This window comes from Toxorhynchites rutilus, chromosome 2 (assembly GCF_029784135.1).
Source record: "Toxorhynchites rutilus septentrionalis strain SRP chromosome 2, ASM2978413v1, whole genome shotgun sequence".
Classification (NCBI taxonomy): Eukaryota; Metazoa; Arthropoda; class Insecta; order Diptera; family Culicidae; genus Toxorhynchites; species Toxorhynchites rutilus.
Window position 1 is genome coordinate 326,557,646 of NC_073745.1, and position 17,757 is coordinate 326,575,402.

General features: G+C 36.5%; 1 protein-coding gene across 1 annotated transcript in view; it reads right to left on the minus strand.

The window, feature by feature from the left end:
* Positions 1-17,757, minus strand: part of LOC129764690 (heparan sulfate 2-O-sulfotransferase pipe) — a 577,061-nt gene that overhangs the window by 168,974 nt on the left and 390,330 nt on the right. The window lies entirely within an intron of this gene.

Sequence of the window (17,757 nt, forward strand, 5' to 3'; positions counted from 1 at the left end):
GAGTTCTAAACGCAAGCGGAAGGTTACCAATGTCATAGAAATAACGACAGAGACGTATCGACAACAGTTGGCCGAGGCAGAAGCTTCGAAGAAGATTAAATCCATCAAAACTAGCCGCACTTCATTGATGCGCAAGCGTAAAAAAATGCAAAATCCAATACATACTCTGTGCGAGACATGTGGCACTCTTTTTTCGGATTCTGTTGATGGACATGGATGGATTGAGTGCTACAAATGTTTGGAGTGGTTCCATTCTTAATTTTTTCTTCTAACATTTTGTTACTGATATCTGATGTTCAAATCCCATAAATATGAAATAAATCAACTGAAGAAATTCCACTACAATGTTCTGTTTGGTAAAAGTTATAGACCATTATCACAAGCTGCTCTTGAAGGCGTCACTTATGGCTGGCCTTATTAGAAGAGTTTCGATAGATGATGGTATTTAATCCTGGGTAAATCGGCCATTCCAGCCAGAACCAAGCCTCATAAAGTGAAGCATTACCTATGATTTTCATTCTGAGTTTTTTTTTATATGAGAAAACTGCATTTACCTTATGTTTCAATGATGATTCAAACAAGCTTGGATAAGAAACAACGCATAAATCTATCTCATTTTGTATGATATGTATAGGTCCACTTTGCCTCCGCATTAAAAAAATGTTCGATTTTACTACTTTTTTTCTAATGATGAAAAATATACTGTTTTCAATTTTTATAATAAAAACCGTTTGCTATCTCGAATAACAATTAGTTAAGCTACAATATTCTTCGAAAAACTGGGATTGTAATGGTTTGTGGACGCAGGAAATGGACATCTTCCTTAGGGTAGGAGGCGATCTTGCGTAGTGGATCACCTCCATACCTCCCCCGCAGGGATCACGAGTTCAATTCTCACTCCCGGCATTCTTCCAAAAATGGAAGTAAAAGTGACGAACCAGCCGAAATGTGTTGAAGGTCACTATAATAGTGAAAAAAAATCTTCCTTAGGGTGACCACTTTGCCCCCACTTCCCCTACTCCCAACTCATCGAGTCACTTGAGAGCAGCAGTAACTTCATTGTAGCGCTCTGTATCGCTTAACACTTGTACCAGAAGTGATTCAATCGATGGTTCGATCCACATAATTTTTATTCCGATCCGAAGGAACGGTACGTGAAATGGTGTAGAGTACCGTTCGTGCAAACAACCAGGAAATGCAGATTGGATCAGATTCTTCTGTCCTTATTCACTTTCCTTCCATCAAGCCTTTCACCCGTTCTCATCTATTTGAAAGTTTTGTGGAGCGTAAGCGCTGCGAATACAAATCGGAGAAAACATTCCCCCTTTTTTCCACCATCGGTCGAAATGGCGTGATGGCGACTGCTAGCGAAATGAAATGAGTATGTAAACAAGTGAATCTTTTCCGATAAATGATTGCGCCTGGTTGGGCCATCTTCCATGATGGAACTTTTCCCTCGGGCGATTCAATGGCTGGAGCGTCTCATATCCCTTCTGGATCGTATGAGCCGCTAGGCATACGAACCGATTGTGATGCGATACAAAGTAGATATTCATTTACGGGTAAATCATCCTGTTTTAGACACGCTGAAAACATATGCGGTACGCTTGGGTTTCGTACGGTTTCGTCCGACAGTTGACAATCCCAGTTGAAGAGAGTTCACCCCAAATTTAAATCAGTTTTCACCAGTGATGAAAGACAAGTAGTCCACAGGCTAATGGAGTGTTAAGCCGACCCCCCCCCCCCTCTTTCTCTCTGTTGTTAGGGTATTAGGGATCAAAAAGGGGACACACAGTCCACATTGTCTGCTGCAGGAGATTTTAAATCCGATGGTTGCTGACCCTGTTCGGATTGCTGCTTCAACAAGACTCAGATACTCACAATTGCCTCTGGTTGAATCAATATTAGCACTCACCTGGAAAGACAGAAAAAGGAAAACGGTTCAAATTAGTTTGCTTACAGCATCATGTGGGGTTAACAGCTGCAAAACAAAGGAAACAGAACAAAAAAAAATTAAAGAACAAAATCCGTCTCGTGAGAACAATTTTCTTTGTTCCAGCAGAACCTTGCGTCATCCTTTTCGCCCATGTGTGTGTTTGTGTGTGTGTCAAGCGCAAACAAAGACGTGACGCGATTATGTAAATCATCAGGTAAATGTTGGCACCTCAAAGGAATAAACGTCCCACCAAAGCAAATCCCGGTCTCTCTTGGGCGGAGCAGAGCGATGACGAAAATTTTGCACCTATCTGTTTGCGCCATCGAAGCAAGAGATGAGATGAGTTCGGGATTCGGATGAATGGAGATCTCGGTGTGTTGAAGGAAGGGTTTCATTAGAGATGCATTGGGAAATTTGATCACGCGCTCGTTCGGAAACCTCGTTCGGATAAGATTTTGCCAGCTGCATGGCGTTTGCTGGTTCGCGTTAGAAAGTATGAGAGAATGGTTGCGACAAAAAGTGTTTCTGATTTTCGATTTTCTTTCTGTAAAACAGAAAAGTGTTCTTGAGTCCAGGTGATTCAATATAAGTGTAGGAAATTGACGGAATTTTCCGGTTCATTAAAGTATATGTGTCAATCTATGGTATTCGGTAATATATTAAAATATTAGCCGGATTCAGATGTTCGTATCGTTGCATTGATTATTATGTTAAAGGACCTGGCCGGGTAAGGGAGTAAAAAATGCCTTCAAACCAAATCACCAGCTGTATGGCAAATATTGTAAAGGTTATTAAATAAAACATTTTGGCAGTAGTACCATATATTTGGGTCCTTATATGGTGCACCATATAAGGATATATGATAAAAATGCACCTTTTTTTTCACCACATTCCCAATAGCTATAACACAAAAATAAGATAAAATATTAAAAGTACATTTTTTTAAGGTGTATCGATAAATATCTTCAAACAATTTTTTCATCAAAAAATATAATAATAGAAATTTTTTTAAATACGCGGTAAAAAAATATATATATATTTTTTGGCATTTCGAAATTTTGAAAAAAAAACTTTGAGACCCACTTCTGCTCTAACTTTTTTTAAATGCGTTCGTGTGTGTTTTTTTTTCTACATGTGACGTAATTTTTCCTGAATTTTTAAGCGCATTACACATTAGAGTAGTACTGAATCTCTAAATCCCAAAAAAAATTTCAACATTTCTATATTTTTTTTAGTAATTCAATTTTTGATATTTTTTTTAATATAATTTTTCTTGATACACCATAGTAAGATGCACATTCAGTATTTTTTTTCAAATTTTCATCTCGAAGCTTTTGAGGATGGCGTGAAATAAACGAAAAAGTACGTTTTTCACCATAGACCCTATGTTAAACCACATAGGGATTCAAAAAAACCGCCAAAATTCGATATCCTATACAATATTTGTCATACAGCTGGTGATTTGGTTTGGGGGCACTTTTACTGCCTTACCCGACCAGGCCCTTTCCTGATTGACGATAACGGTTACAATGAAAATGTCGCTTTTCAAGCCACAGGTACAGAAAACCAGAAAATTCCCACATTTATTAGCAAAGGTTTGGAGTCTTCATTTGAAATCGTTACTTTTTCGATGATTTGTACAAAGTGTTCCTTGAAAGTAGACTTGTTTGAATCAATTTTATCAATTAGCACGTTTGGTATGAACTGGATTTTCAGCATGTCGAATCTACTGACATATTTTCATTACATTTCTTGAAGTCGTCTTGTCGAAATATGTAAAGATATTAGTTTTACTATAATATTTTTTGTGACTGAATTGAAAATTGACTTTGTGCGTCAGCAGCAACGTTCGATTTTCATGTTCAGTAAACAACCTGATAATTCTGTTCTTTTGAACTAACAAACATAAGTTGTCGGAACACACAGTCTTTCCAGGCCCCTTCGCCGAGATAAACGTATTTTCTTTTACCCCGAGTTTAAGGAACGCTTTTTCTCGGCAAATATGACTCCGTTGATTATTCAGACATTCCATGCCAAATCGATATAGTGGTTCTCAGATTTTCACATAATTAATATTGAATGAAGACTGCAAACAATTTAACTTTGGAAAATCATAACTTAAAAACGATAAAAATCACATCTCCGATTTTGGGATATGTTATGTAAAAAACCTCAGATTTTAAGAAAAAATCTAATAGAATAAAGCGCTCTCTATCTTAAACCATGTAAACTATTAGGTGCGAACAACTGCTCCAACGGCATGAAAGAAAGGGTTTTTTGCATTCAATCGTTACTGGCGATGAAAAGTGGGTCCATTACTACAATCCTAAACGTCTGGCAACGTGTGGATACCCTGGCCATGCATCAACATCGAAGGCCGCGCGGAATATTCACGGCCAGAAGGTTCTGCTGTCTATTTGGTGGGACCAGTTGGGTGTGGAGTACTACACAATGCTCGGCCGCATGTCGTGAAACCGGTCAAAACATACTTGGAAACGCTGAAATAGGAGGTAATATCCCACCGTATTCTTCAGATATCGCTCCGTCCGATTACTACCTACCTAGCATTAGTTTTGAAAAAAAAAACCAAGATACTTACCGGTACTCTTATTATAAAAAACAAATACAATCAATAATTATGAAAACAAATCCAATATCCAATATCCAACATCGAATATCCAATTTTAACGCAAGTGTATTTTTTTTCAATGAAACTTCAATTTAATTCGATATGTCGATTTTCTCTCGATTGTCTGAAAAGTCATGAAGTCATTTTTTGAAAAATGTCATTTTTGAAAAAAAAAGGAGAAATTGATTTCAATGACCACCATACAAAGGAAATGGAGACCACAATGAAAAAATAAAAAAAATAAAAATGGTCCAACATTCTGCGATAAGGAACAAAACAACCATATTTTACGAAAATCTGAGAACCACTATATCGATTTGGCATGGAAAGGCTGTATTTGTCTAGCTCAGTAATTGCAACAGTTTCTGGTTATTGCGAGCTTCAATTTTTACCAGCCTATTCATCGAATAACTCCCACACAGATGATCGCGCATCATCATCCTCGATTTAGGGTAGTTCCGCAGGTTTTCATACACGGTTACACGGTTTTCTCTTCGGGTATTGCTACATTGTTAAAAACTCGAAGAACTTTCCACCGCATGCTCGATTACAACTCAGTCCCGGGACTCCAAAATAGAGAGAACAGCACCTTTATTTAGCAGCAGTTTATCCAACACATCATATATTGAATTCAAACTAGTTGGAACGTCTCTTTACATCCTTAGTTTGGGCTTGTTAAATGTGTGCTGCTTTTCATGGAGCTTGCTTTGTGTGTGGCGAACTATTTAGCTTAAAGTATTACATAATTGCTTTGCATTTATCCACGGCGGCTTCCTTACATGCTGAAATGGCTGTCTTGACAATCAAGTTGACCGAATTTGCAGAACATTCCGAATGCGAAGAAGTGTGGCAGTTAATGTCATATTTGTTACTATTACCAGAGCTGTTATTTTAACATGTATAGAAAACCATGTTAAGATTGCTGTGCGTATTTTCCACCCCATGTTTGCGGGAAATTAAGCGTACTTTAGCAAGAAGGTATTCAGTTTTATATTTGTGTCAATAATGAGTACTCCCTGCGTACAAATTTGTGTTATTAATGCTGGTTATATTGATTGCACGCAAAAAATTGATGAAGCTGACTAACTTCGACTAAATGTTTTTGATTCGAAAAAATATACGTCTATAAACGGATTGATGAAAAGCCTCGGACAAGAGTTTTCGTACAGAGGGCATCAGAGGTAAATTCATGATGATGGTATTCGGTACTCTTCGTATTGTATTGTCCAACTCATCGCCGTCGATTGTTATACTACTACCTAATCGGGTCCTGTCGTGCTCGGATACGGAAGCCAGCATGTATTTGGTTTTAGACGCATTGCTTTTCAGCCTAATTTTCTCTGCTTCGTGCTTAAGTCTGGTGTAATGTTCAGCTACCGTCTCAAATGTTCTGCCGACAATGTCTACGTCATCAGCGAAGCAGATGAATTGACTGGATCTATTGAAAATCGTACCACGCAAGTTAAACGCCGCTCGTCTCATAACACCCTCTAGCGCAATGTTGAACAGTAGGCAAGAGAGACCATTACCTTGTCGAAGCCCCCTGCGGGACTCGAATGAATCAGATAATCCACCCGATATTCGCACACAGCACTGCTTTCGTAGCCTTAAACAGTCTTGTCAGCTTCATGGGGAAGCCGTTTTCGTTCATGATTCTCCATAGCTCTTTTCGTGTTATTGAATCGTATGCGGCTTTAAAGTCGATGAATAGATGATGCGTAGGGACTCTGTACTCACGGCATTTATGGAGGATCTTCAACAAGTCAGTAGTAGACTTATTTTCGATGAAGCCGGCTCGATAACCTCCCACGAATCTGTTTGTCAGTGGCGATAGACGACGGAAGATGATTTGGGAAAGCAGAAAGCGGCGGCATTTAGGACGGTGATTGCACGAAAGTTTTCACAGTCTAGTTTGTTCCCTTTCTTGAAGATAGGACAAATAACCCCATCTTTCCACTCCTGCAGTAGTTGTTCTGTTTCCCAAATTCTGACTATCAGCCGATGCAGATAACTAACCAACTTTTCAGGACTCATCTTGATAAGTTCCGCTCCGATACCATATTTGCCAATTGATTTATTGTTCTTAAGCTGTTTGATAGCATTCCTAACTTCACCTATCGTTGGGGGTGGTACATCTTCATTATTTACTGCACCAACGTAATCGCATCCATCGTCATCTTGGTCTTCTATTTGTACGCCATTCAGATGTTCATCGAACTTTTTTTTGTAAACTAATCGTCCTAAATAAAAGCCGCTTCTTCAAGAAAATTGGGTATTTTAAAGTATGTTTTTTACCGATAATTTACCGGTTTTACCGGTAATGAAATTTGCATTACCGAATAACCGGTTATTGAAATATTGGCACGGTAATGCAATCCCTAATTTTAATTAGAGAAATTTTTGATAATTTATATCTCAAAAACTATGAGTCCTATCGGAATAGTGTCTAAGAAACAGTTATAGGGTGCCGAATGCGCAAATCTTCTTTTGCTCGAGCGCATTTGCAGGCGAGTTAAAGAAATCACGGCCTGCATGTATTCGCGATGGCGGTTTCTCCGGGTACTTTGATTTTGCGTCCGTGTTCGGGAACACATTCCGACCACCACAAAAGCATATTTCATCAATGAGTTAGATTGTTATGATGCTAATAGCCTGTTTTCAGAGCTATTTTCAAGCTATTGAAACGATTTTAGGCTCAATAAGTGACAATCATATAACTTTTTGACATTTTATCTTCCGAATGAAGTGATTATTACACCACTCCATTCAGCCGGTAAAGAGGTATTGACGATCAAAACCTTGCACTCCTACGTTACTCTCTTGTTCACGAAACTTTGAACTTACACTCCGGTACAGAAATGAAAGTCGTAGTTCTACGTCAAAACATGATTTCCATTGTATTGTTATGCTTTGTTAAACACCTGAGAAAAAATAGGGAAGTGCGACAGCAAAATGTTGTAGTCATATTCGAAACGCTGCAACTTCGCTGTAAATTGATTCATGCAGATAATAATGTTAAAGCTAGAAGTTTCTGGGTTTGAAAAATTGTGCGCACATATTTTGACATACCCACAAATGCATGAAAACTGGTGGACAAAATAGCAGGAAACAAAACAAAATTATAGGGGGTTGTATCCAAGACACGACCGCTCAGGAAGTACGACTACGCAATGCCAGATGTACAGCGAGTGAAAAATACGCTCGCGTCCACAGCTCGAGGGGAAGCGAAGATGATTACAAAACGAGCAGAATAAGCGATGTTCGCTGTTTCGGGTAGATAAAGACATTGGAAATTTTCCTCAGATGAAATGCAATTTTTTTTTCTTTATTAGAGAGATTTTCAGCCGAAGGCTGGTTCATCTCGGCCAAATGCAATATTTATACGCTAACGACAGCGTACATACTGTGCAAGGATGGAGTTTAAATCGCAAATATTCCCTTTTCGTTTTCCCCCTTCCTTGTTTCTATCCTCGCGGCTGCATAAGTTGCCCCTCATTGACAGCACGGCATGGGAAGCACACAAATGAACAGAACAAATGTTTGGGAAAATGTGAATGCTTACAATTTTCATCAATTCAAACTGTTTACAGACTATGGGATTGTAATGTATAACACATCAAACAAATCTTAGAGTATGTTCCGATTCGATTGATATGCAAGTCGTCTAAATCTGTTCGCAGCAAAAAGTTTCTGGGTTAACTTTCTTTCTTAAAACCGTGACCTGTTTCCTGATTTGGCACCCTTCAGGAAAGACGTAGTCCTACGTCAAAAATCCGTCTCTTCTAAGTTTCAACAATATACTTCTAAACAAGTCAATAACAAATCCAATTAAGTGAATTAATTCAGTTTCATTTGATTCTTAGAACATCTTATTAGAGATTTTTTTGATTCAATGGAAAATAATCCTTTCGGTATAGGTAGAAATATTTCATAAAACTCCAATCGCATAGCAAATCGATAAATATGTTTCGAAACTTGTAAAATTACAGTAGATTTTCTAAAATACTACACCTCTGCTCTCCAAAAAATGAAAAATAAAAATAACTTGTTTTTTTGTCAGAGCAATACTTAGAATTTGTATAGAATGTTTTCAAGTTTCCAAAATGCTCATCGATTTGCTGTGGGATAATTAACCCTTTGCGGTCGTATTAAATTTGAACATGAGTATCATACTGGTCGTGATTATTTTTACTTGAAAAAGCAGTGATGTATAACTTTGTGAGATTATATGCAGTATTTTCATAACTTGTGAGATTATGAAAAATGAACACGATTAATTTTATTTTGTAAACTTCAGATAAGTATTTACTAAACATGTGTTCCAATGCGTTACTTTCATACAGAGAATATGTGCAAAATTTTTTCTTTGTTTGATATCTTTCGAAACAGATCATAAAATGCAACCCTGGTTTTCGCATATATCACAAAAATAATTAGTTTGATGTCTTCCGCCTTTACTCTTTGTCACCAACTTGCAGAAATTGGCAAATAAATATTCTAATGTATTCTAGATCAAAAGTATACAAAAGTTTACTACACAGTGTTTTATTAACCAAGTCAATAGCAAATCGAATTAACCTTATCAATTAGCATTTATTTGATTCCAAGAACGCTCCTGCAGGTCATTTTACTACAGGAAAAAGTTTTGATAGAATGAATAATTTTCCTTTTTCTAATGAATACTTTTTCAATAATGCGATTATTCCCCAATCAGAAGGAAGTTTCGAAATTTCCGATTAATTCTGTACAAGATCCATTATTTATTATTCATTATTCGGCAATTTTTGCATAATTTTTGCTTTTGCTTTGATCGATTCTCTTAATTGACTTTCCGGATACCAAATATTGACCGGATAGGCAGGATACCGAATATCCGTTTCATCTCTAGATCAGACTGTTGGTATGTGATTCTCGGTTGTAAAATAACTGCCTGTTCCTCGTTGACGAGCGTCTCTGCTAGCTGACAGGAGAATCACAAAGGCGTGAGGATTGTGATGCAGTTTTCGCTTCTCTTCAGGAACTGAACAAATGATATTAACACATTCACTGAAGATTTAATTTTCGACAGAGTGGATCAAACAACTATGCTTCGGTCGGACACGCATACTGCTATTTCACTGCTATCGAACATTTAAAAGCGCCCTATGATATGCAATTGCACAGCGTGAAAATGTGAGGTACAACCATAATAGCATTTTATTTCGATAAAATCGCATGAATTAGTCGAATCACAACATCAAGAAGGTTGTAATGTATGCATCTTTACTGTGTTTGCATCAAAATAGCTACTTCACTGTTAAGAAGCAAGCATCAATGGGACAAACTATTTTCAAACTAAATTTTTCAACCAAAAAACAATGTTTTACATGGAATCAAGTACCAAAATCGACAAAAAAAGAAATTTCTGATGTTTAAAAATCACATTAGAGCCTTCAAAAATAAGATATGTTTTCTAAACTAGTAAAAAACTCACGCGTATTACCATAATAGGTACTATTGAGATGATACGTATTTCTACCCTACATATGAAAAAATAAGCGTGTTCGTACGAAACGAAACCTGTAGTCGTAAATTGATGTATATTTCACATCCATGCGTTTATTTATAACCAGCGTAAGTGAAATTTGAAAAAAAATTATATTTCTGTTGTTTCGTCTGTCTATCGCGTGAATCAATAAAAATATTTTTTTTAACATAGGACTATGTCTTTGATTTTTATATAGGGGGGTAACTCTACGAAAAATGTTACGATTCATTAAGGGTTTTCAAACGCATTTTACTCGAAATCGTTATCGCGACATATGTTGTGTTATATACCATTGGACAGAAAATTTATCCAGATTTTTTTTTGGCTCAAGATATGAAAAGTGAATACAGTAAAAAAGTTAGTAATTTGACAATTTAAATGGGTATGTTTTTTTCGATTTTACTAGCCTCGTTTTCACCGCAACGAGCAATCTTTTTGCCTAAAATTAGGCGTTAGCTCATAATGTGATTAGATGCGTATTATGAATTATTCTCAATTTGTCGATAATAAGCATTTATCAGTTGTCAGAATCAATGGAGGGATGATTTATGAATGATATTGGATGATGAGTCTCGATCGGGCAGTAGTCGGGTGCGGATGTGTTTCCATTTGCTCCGTGTTCGATTTATTTCGTCGTTCGACATGTTTCAACTTGTCACAGGTCAATCCAATTTACAATGTGTAAAAGTGTTGATGAAAAAACTACCTTAGCGTTCGATAGTGATTTTAAGTGGTGTAAAGTGAATCTGTTGCGTGTTGTGTTTAAAAAAGCATTTATGCATTGATTGAATGATTTTTCGTTCTCGAATAATCGAAATGTGTCGATGTGTACAGTTGGTGATTTTCAAAGGCCACTGCGTATGAATGTATTCTCTCGTTTCTCGTGCCTCGGAGCTCGGATACGCTCATTCTCAGTAGCGCTCGGTTTCTTGCTGTGACGGTTTTTTTTTTTGCAACGCGTGCGGATGATATTGCGGCGAATAAATGTGTTTCTTTTGGCGAATTCGATGTTTGTTCTCCATAGTGAATTTATCACCGATGAAGGAATCGCCGATATGGTTTGACTGACGAGCAGTGATGTTCTAAGCTAAGTTCTTTCTTTTTGTTATCTTCTTTCATAAATATTTCATAAATATTCATTCACATTTTCATTGCATTTCATTACATTTTCACATACAGTAAAAATGACTATTTTAAGAAAAATGCTCTAGTGTGGAACCAAGAATGACAGAAGTAATCATTGTCTCTGTTGCATTTTGTATTTTTCATAATTATAAATTATTTCTTTAAATTTGTAATGTCTATTTGTCAACAAATAAGACCAGACAAAACATCTTCCGTGGATCGTTTTCCTATTATGTATGCTTATATTTTATATATGTTATAGAATTATCTATTAATAATTAGCAAATTTCCAAGGAATTCAATTTTTTTTTTGACAATCAGATAGAGCATATAATTGTCGAGAGATTTTGTACCAACGAGAGAAGTGATAGCCAACTTTCACTACCGCTGTTTTTTTTCTCAATCAATAAAAAATCAGATCAAACATTTCTTTTACGCAGTTATTGACGTGACACCAATCGAAGGGTCGGATTGCATTAGACAATTTAACTGTTTAATTTCGCATAACTTTACTAACCGTTTATACTTTTATTTAATGTTTATACTTTTAATTTAATATAATTGATTAATTAACAATGGGTATTGGTTACCAAATTGTTTTATTTGTCCACGGAGACTTTGAGGGTGCTGAAGGAAATTGTTTTTTTGTTCTTCTCAAAATGTTTGTCCACTGCACACTTCGGAATAGGGGTATGTTGGTGAAATGTTTAGGGACTTGAGGCTCGAAGCGATGTGTATCCCATTTTCATGCAATGGTTTTTTATATAGTTGCAGCGTTTCTGAAGGCACCTGAAGGTTTTGATTTCGTCATTTGTTTTTCTGTTTTTGTCGAGTTTATAATAATAAACATATTACGTCAGATTCCGGAGGTAAATTGCAGTCCCGCATATCATAAAATTCACAGATTCATCATTTCAGATGCTGCATTTAAAATTTTGAACATTATGTTCAGGTTCCTGAACTTGGATATTCTCGAATTTCAGTATTCAACTTCTTTACAGGCCGCGGATATTATACAGGTGCTTTTACTACATACTTGGATAATACATTGTGTTTGTAGTTAGTAATTGCCATATATTTGTGTTGAATTTAGGTTACGATTGAAAATTTCAACAGGAACACGCAGAACATCTCGGGTTCAGCCTTTTCTTTCATATTCATTATTTGTTATCAATTTTCTAATTGAATATTGTGTTTTGTATACTAATTTTTTTTTAAATGTTTGTCAATAAAAATGAAATCATAGTTTATCAAAACAATCCTTTCCTTACAGTTACTAATGTGACAACGAAGGCCGGAGCGCATTTACACCATTTGATTTGGTATCATATAATTTTACTAATCAATTTTCTTCCTCACCAGATACCATTTGCACTAGGTAATAGTAATATTAATAGTGGTAGTAATAATAATAGTAATAGTAATAGTAATAGTAATAGTAATAGTAATAGTAATAGTAATAGTAATAGTAATAGTAATAGTAATAGTAATAGTAATAGTAATAGTAATAGTAATAGTAATAGTAATAGTAATAGTAATAGTAATAGTAATAGTAATAGTAATAGTAATAGTAATAGTAATAGTAATAGTAATAGTAATAGTAATAGTAATAGTAATAGTAATAGTAATAGTAATAGTAATAGTAATAGTAATAGTAATAGTAATAGTAATAGTAATAGTAATAGTAATAGTAATAGTAATAGTAATAGTAATAGTAATAGTAATAGTAATAGTAATAGTAATAGTAATAGTAATAGTAATAGTAATAGTAATAGTAATAGTAATAGTAATAGTAATAGTAATAGTAATAGTAATAGTAATAGTAATAGTAATAGTAATAGTAATAGTAATAGTAATAGTAATAGTAATAGTAATAGTAATAGTAATAGTAATAGTAATAGTAATAGTAATAGTAAGTAATTATTAGCAATAACAAGCCCTGCCAGCAACACCGGCTGAGTGTATCCTATGGCTTACCTTCCCTACTAACACACTCCTAAATTCCCGAGACATTTATGAGAGGTCGTAGAGTTCTCTGCATCTCTCTTAAGTAAATGTTGAACTAACATTCCTTCCCTTTCCTTAGCAGTTGCAAGGACGTGGCCAGGACAATTCTTAACTGTTGGAGAAAACATGCCTTCATCTAAGAGATATTACCAATCATCAGCAACGGATGGAGGCTAGTTTTCAACTTAACAGTTCTGAATTCGTACCACCTACGATATTGTGCAACTTGCTCAATGCTAATGCTAATGCTAATGCTAATATTGAAGATGATATTGGATGATCTCACTCTATACTCCCCAAAGATTTGACGAGAGCCTGGCTCAAAAGGTTAAACGTCGATAGAAATTTTATTAGATTGAAGTTCAGGTTGTTGTCCAATCAATTCGTACTCAATTCACGTTTAACGTGTAGGTCTTGCTACTAACAATTTATGGAATTGTGGTCCAGGATGTACAATACAACAAATACAATAATACAAACAATACAATTACAAACAATACAACAAATACAAACAATACAATTAATGAATTTAACTGGCTGCTGATTTAGAAGTTCAAAAAGGTATACTAACGCATATGTTCATGACATCCATTTAATGTATTAAAAAATACAAAAATACAGATTTTGAACAATAAAAAAACTCAATTCAAATTCGATTACTACACACAATCACAGTCCTATGTCAAGATCGCGTCCGTGTCTCTAGGCCCAGACCCAATGAGGTACATATAGAGGTGGAGCAGTAGGCGAAGTGTATCTGTATTGGTAAACAAAATATAGTGTCGTAATTATTTGCATTCAATATGGAATGTATATGTAAGAAACAAAACAATGTTGAAAGTACTCACGGTTGCATGATAATTTGAGCCAAAATTCTCATGAAATCATTCAACTGGTTGTTTTTTAACAGATGACAATTATATCGTGGCTTATTTCGATTATTCATGTGGTAAAAAGGTCCAGAGAGCAGTCGTATGCTTAGTTCTCGAAAACAGTAACATTTTCGGTGAAATTTTGAATAATTGGCGATTATTATCTCACAACATACACACCGACACTGAGAGCCTTCGAAAAATCAACTTCATAACGGTAAAATAATGAAACTTCGTTTGTTTCTATGAACGTGGGGGAGTGAAAATGCCGCATGGAAATATCACTTTTACCAGTCTTTTTCGACGTGATTTCACAAATATTCACTCCACGCTATCACATTAGCCTCGAAGTCAACGGGAGCTTTACAAAAATGAACGTTTTTAATTGATAAATTTCCTCCTGAAAATAGCATTTTCACATGGATGCGGTGGGCAATCAAAGATAAACACAACGACTGACGTCACTATTTGCGAAATAGTTATGGCAGCGTATGCTATATCGCTCGAAACTCGACCATCTTCATTACCTTTTTTCCAGGACATTGGCCCAGACCCATCAACTTTTTTAATTTTGCTATTTTCAAAAAATAGGAAAACGTAAAAAAATCATTTAAAACCGATTTTTCTCTACAAACAGCAGCATTTTTTCAAAAAAAAAACCTGTTTTTGACTTGTCCGAGGTTCATGCGATAGCGGCACCTATACTGATTTAGCATCTGTTCGATTTTTTTTTGTTTGAGATAACCAGAAGGGCTGGAATCGTGTACGCCCTGGCCCAACTTTTTTTTGAACCCTATCCCTTTATAAGTATGTAACTCTTCTAATTATGAATAATTTTTTCTTTCGTTTAAATTTGGTTTTATTGTTGAGAGATAGTCAAATAAATAATTATATATTTGATGGTAAAAATATTCTTTGTTTTATTTTATCGCAGCTCGAAAAACCGCCCGGAGTTCGTGCCTCTACACTAGAACACCCTCTTAAATTGGGTTTCAAATTTTGTGTTTATTTTCAGATAAAACTAAAATTTCGAAACCTGCACTTGAAACGGTGTAACCTGAGGAAATTATGTCGGTATTCTAAAAAAAATATACAAAAAGTATCGAAGTGTAGGTAAGAAGTTGAGATAAGAGAATTTTTCAATATTGAATTCTATTTTTGAGGACGTTTTTTATTTTATAATTTTTTGAGGTTCATGCTAACTGAAAACTAACAACTTTGCAACAATTTTGTCGACCTTTATATTTCGTTCAAGCTTTCGAGATTGATTTTTATAAAAAAATAAGGTCAATGGTTTATGAATACGTCGCAATAAAGAACTACTCGTTTTTAAAGTTGATCATATGTGAATGAAAATTGTAAATTTTGGGTAGCAATCATATACATGTACGCATGTACCACTTTTTTTTTAACCGAAAAGGGTCGGGGAGGTGTCCGATAAATTGTACGTGAAATTACTGTAAAGACTAACTCCAGTCTATTTGGGATGGCATCGTATTGACAAAATCTGGAACTTTCTCCCACACGCCGCTTTGTCCTTCCTGGAACTAACACATTGTCCAAAAAAATTCAAATCATTTTTGCTACGGAGTGAATGTGATTTTCCTAATTAGCTGGTGCGGGTGTGTGTCACGTAAGGGAAAGGATTTTCAAGCAGTCCCCGACATAATTCGAATCGATAGAATTCCCACGCACGTATACATTTGGGTATCCCGAGGTGGTTTAGTGGATCATGAGAATAAAGATACCGTGTAATAACATTGCCCCGATAGGTTCGCTTCGTAAAAATACACCACACGCAGTAATACGTGAGGACAGGTGAAAGGTGGCTGAAGCAGGCAGGCAGGTACACGAAAATATATTTCGATCGGATCCGATGGGTTGTCTGGGCACGTTTTTGTGCTAACGACAAAATCTGTAACATGGCTCCCCCAAAAAAACGCTGTAATTAATTCGTGTTACTTTTTGTTTCATTGGTCGACATTCGGTTATTATTTATGCAGTCTTCGTACACATCGTAATACATCGATTTGAATCATGCAAAGAAAACGAAAACATTTATTTCTCGCCATTAAAACCGCTTCCAAAATCGTTGATTGTTGTGTAACGTACGAACGTTCGAATGTACATTGCCTGGCTATTTGTGCTATCTAAATTCAAACGGTCAATCAAAGTGTACCCAGCTGGTCACCGACCGCAGTATCGGTACGGTTCTCCGCAGGGCGCCATCAGAGCCATTTTATTGACGTTTATCATGTAAAGTTCAATGTAATTTGTGAGCAATTATTTCACTGCAATTACCAATCGGTCCCCATATAGGCAAACGGATGAAACACCCGGCAATTGCCCTAACAGAGGCGGAGGACTGAACACCTCTGCCTGGTGCTGGCGAATCTGTTCGTAATATCGATAAGGCGTTAGGTTTCTAAATCCACTTTAGGACCAGTCTCATCAATATCACACTCGTATCCTCTTCATCGTGTTGGGTGTACCCAATAGTAACATGTTCGAATGGAAACCTATGGCCTGTAGGAGGTTCCTTCGGAAAGGCAGGTACACATCGACCTCTGCCTCCGGCCCCGTTGGGCACTCGAATGGCAATGATTGTGGCTTTACAAACCGAATGAAAACTGCCATCATTTATTTTCATTTTCTCTGGACTCTCCTTTTTCCGCTCGTCAGCTGCTTCGTTTTGGACAGCTTTCCGGATCCGCATGTGTACTCTGCGAACCCAAATTCACCCTCTCACCCAGCCAGGAAAGAACCAATTGGTTGGTTCCCCTCCCCTCCTACTTTCCCGATCGTCCATGCTTACCTGGAACCTGGACCGGACCAAATGCCACCATTCGAAAGCCATGGCCTTAACACCACCACCAACAACAACGGCAGGGAGCAACACTCGAAACAACTCGGAAATGGAACTGCAATGAATGTATAATGCAGCATAGAGGAGACAAATTTATGCAAATTAATAAGATTTGTGAGCTGCCGGTGCAACTGCCATTGCTACTGCTGCAACTACTTTTGGACTCAACGTTCTATGCTGGAGGTACGGTTTAGTCATTTTTCGACTCCTCGTCGACCTCACATACATGCAAACATTGACTGCAGGAACATACGGATTCAAGGAGCAGGAGCTTTTCTGACCCGAGATGAACGATAACAGCCGTCATTCAGTTGGATTCCGTGCGGAAAAGGGTTCTTCCTCTGGAATTACTTGTCAAAAAATATCTATATCCCGTAGGAGTTGAGGAATGACAGCCATGGACAAAATTATTGAATGTCAATCTTTTTATAATACAACTTAAATTTAAAATTCAATCTGACAATCAGCTATTACAAGCAAACAAACAAACCGAGAAACAAAAAAAAAAACAAAAACAAAGCACGAGAGGTAATTCGATGCACAAAACCAAATTCATTCGGCCGGCAATAATTTATCATCCGGTGGTTTCCCGCAAGCCAAATTGCATGCGATTAATGGAAAGCTATCTGCATACACCACTTTTATTGCCCTGCCAACAGTGGAGGAGTATGATGACAACGATGAATTGGATTGCAGTGTTTCGACCCCTAATTATCGATTTATTGGCTCATCCTCTAAAGTTGGAGAGGGGGTTGACACGTGGCACTTGTGCTGATCGTGGTGGATCGTTTCGGT